Genomic DNA, 3507 nt, shown 5'->3' with positions numbered 1-3507 from the left:
ACCTGATCTATTATGGACTTATTTAGTCAATGGCATACAAGAAAAAGTAGAGGAAGAAACTATTCTATATAAAAGAAGTTAAGAGAGGGCTGAAGGTGGAGTTCAGTGGTAGAGCACATGGTTAGCATGCAGGCCTTGGTTTCAATTCCCAGCACTTAAAAAAAAAGAAAAGAGAAGAGTTAAAAGAGACTTCACAGACATACAGACAAAACTGAAGAAGGGACCTGACTCTGTTTGGATCCTGATTAAAGAAAAATCAACTCTAAAAAATGACTTTTTTAAAAAGATAATTTGGGAGGCTTGAATAGAGATTGAGTAATAGATGATAGAAGGAATTGTTATCAATTTTATTAGGTGTGATAAAAGCATTATGGTATGTAAGCAAATGTCTTTTTTTCTTTTTTGAGTGCATGCTAAAATATTTGGGACTAAATCTGCCCAATGTCTAGAATTTCCTTTAAAATATTCTAGCCAAAAAAAAAAAAAAGAAAAGAAAAGAAAAAGAAGAAGGAAAAAAGGTGGGGGAAAGAGGAGGGAGAACAGATGAAATAAGTATGGTGAAACTTGCTAGCTATCGAAACTGGCTGATGGGTTCATGATGGTTTCTTATGTAAGTTTGGAAGTTTTTGTAATAAAAGGGTTTGGTTTTGCTTATTGTTTTTTTCTATGAGTTGGGTAAACCCAGATGGTGGAGGATTTCAGGAGAGGGTACTAGCAGGACTAGAGCCCTTGGGAAAAGGTTTCTGGAAGAGATGGAGATGTACACTTCCTTCTCCCTCCTCTCTCCCTTCCTGTGTGTTAGCATCTCCCACATACCAGGCAGTGTGCAGCATTAAAAGAAGTCAATGGGCAGGGCAGAGCCTGGTGAGTGTGGTTGTCCTTTGGGGAGCTGGGAGATTGCCTGGGGAATTCTGCAGCTAGATGGCAATGGAATTTGAGGAATGCCAGGCTAGGGGTACAGCTGGACCTTGTAATATAGGCAGTGGTGAGGCTTCTGTGCACAGGACAGTGATGCAATTGAGGCTCAGGAGGTTGATGTGGACATGGCCTGGCAGAAAAGAGAGAGGCTGGGAGGTGTGGTAGAGGCTGTTACTCTTCTTCAGGCATGAGGAAGTGATACGGACTTGCATGGCACAGGAGTATCAGTTGATGAGAGATGTTTCAGATGAATAAAACCTAGCAGAATCTGCTGGTAGCCATTTGTGAAGCCGGTAAGGGTGAGGCAAAGATGAGCATGAGTGGTTGGGTCAACAGTTGTCGTGTATAACAAATGGAGCTGATGTGGCAGATGATCACGAGGGGCTGATTTTAAATGTGCAAAATTTGAGGTAAGGATAGAACAACTAGGATAAAATATTTCAAACAACAAACTATTCCCAACACCAGGCCATTTCTTGGCAGGGGGGAGGTGAGGAGTCAATAGATAACTGATTAAATCTTTTACCACAGCCTCCCTCCCCCAAATAAAACCTGATGAAAGCTTAAAGTCTGAAAGCTATAGAAAAGTGAGTGGTTGAGGAGACATGAGAGGTGACACCATAGGGAAGGTAAGGAGGCAAGTCTCCAAAAGGTCCTGAGAATCCTTGCCTTTGAAATCCTGCTTTCCTAAGACTTTTGCTTCCTATTGTGGTAAGAGAACCTTCCCAGTGTTCCATGGAACATGATCCTCATGAGTACCTCAGACTCTCTGAGCTGCCTCTCCTTTGGATAACTGTTTTGTGAAAGAAGGACACAGAGCATCAGACTCAGCCTGTGAGAGTGGGGATCTGATCTATTGTCAACTCCCAAGGGCCCAAGAAAGATATCTCGCATTTTTTTCTGGAGATGCCCTCGGTAGGCACTGATGACCTCCCAGGTCTATGCCCCATAGGACTGAGGGACTGTTTTTCTGTCAAGACTATTTAATTACTGGGCTAACAAACAAGAGAAAAAATAGTCACATGAGGCAGGATTTCAAGAGCAGAATTACTTCAGTTGCCTGTGGAAATAACACTGGGTTGTGCAATAAGATTTTTAGGGTGAAAAAGGCATATTGGATCTGACCATCTGTAAAACACAGCTCATTTTTCCTCTTTGAAAAAGAGGGAAGGTTACAGATAAGACAATACACACACACATGAGAATGGCTTAATATTTTATGATACCCCAAAAGCCTTTCATTGGTTCTTCTGATTATTCATTTTCAGAAAATGACACCAAGAGGCCAAAAGTAATAAGGTGAATTTTTTTTCTCAATTGCCTTCCTTCCTGTTAAAAAAATCTCTCATATTCTGCCCATCCCTGCTCCTTATCTTGCCCTCACCATACCACAAACCCACTTCCTCCCCAGAGTCCTAGCACACCCACTAACACCCTACTACTCGCCTGCCCCTTTTGCTTCTCCTCCCACAGCTGCCAGCTCAGGGGTCATGCCCAGGCAGCCAGATACTGGCCAAGATTCTTACTTCACTCAGCAGCTCTGGACAGAGGTGGCAACACTGGGCTAGGTCACCTTGGAGAAAGCAGGCAGGAATGACTATGGTTGTGGCTTGAAAGCATAGCTACTGTGAACCTGGTCTTGTAATCACTTAAATATGGTTTCTTAATCTAACTATTCCTAACATTAATATATAAAGAAAGCTGCCACAACATACGTGTCTGCCTGCTATCTTCCAAGCACAGTGCTAAGAATGTCCGTGCCTTCTCATTTAATCCACAGCAAACACGTGAAGGAGGTGCTATTACCATCCTCTTTTAAACATGAGGAAACAAGGTGTAGAGAAGTTAAGCAACCAGCCCGAGCTGAGATAGCAATCCAGTAGCAGTGCTCGGTTGCAGGCTTAGATATGCCTAATTCTCAACACCCTGCTCTTAGCCATCATGATGCACTAGAAAGGCATTTACTTCGACTTATGCCCACCTGCTGACATGGGGAAGACCATTTCAAATAAGAAGCCACTTTAGGGAGGGGTAAGCTGGTCACCAGGGATTGGAGGTGAGACTACCCCAGAAGCTATGGGGATCTATTATTGGTCATCTGCAGGGTAGCCTGCTCTTTCTCAGTGGAGTTGTTGCCAATCTCCATCTTTTCCAGGTTTCTGGGCCCATATCCTCGTTGGTTTAGTGGTAATAACACCAAGGTCATGAATGGAACTCCTTTGTGAGCCAATTTACTTCCATCCACCCCAGTGTCATAGGTGGCACTTCTAACTTTAGCCAACATTTCTCAAGTGCAGACTACTAGATGAGAACATAACTGGTTTCACACAACCGTCTAATATCTTAAAATAAATAATCCATAAAATCATATGCCCTACAGATGAATGGTCAGGAGGTAGAACCTTATATAAAGATAGGTTTTTATTTGCAATAGGAGAGATCTAGTATTTCAGTGAATCCCAATCCCTGAAAGGCCAAATTCCAAATTTTACTCCTTCCCCAAAAGATGTACCAGAAGATAGAAGATGTGTTTCAACCCGAATGAAAATTGCACTTTGTTTAATTGTTCTGAGCTTGTTGAGGTCAAAA

Source organism: Castor canadensis, chromosome 11 (assembly GCF_047511655.1).
Source record: "Castor canadensis chromosome 11, mCasCan1.hap1v2, whole genome shotgun sequence".
NCBI lineage: Eukaryota > Metazoa > Chordata > Mammalia > Rodentia > Castoridae > Castor > Castor canadensis.
This window is presented reverse-complemented; position numbering follows the sequence as displayed.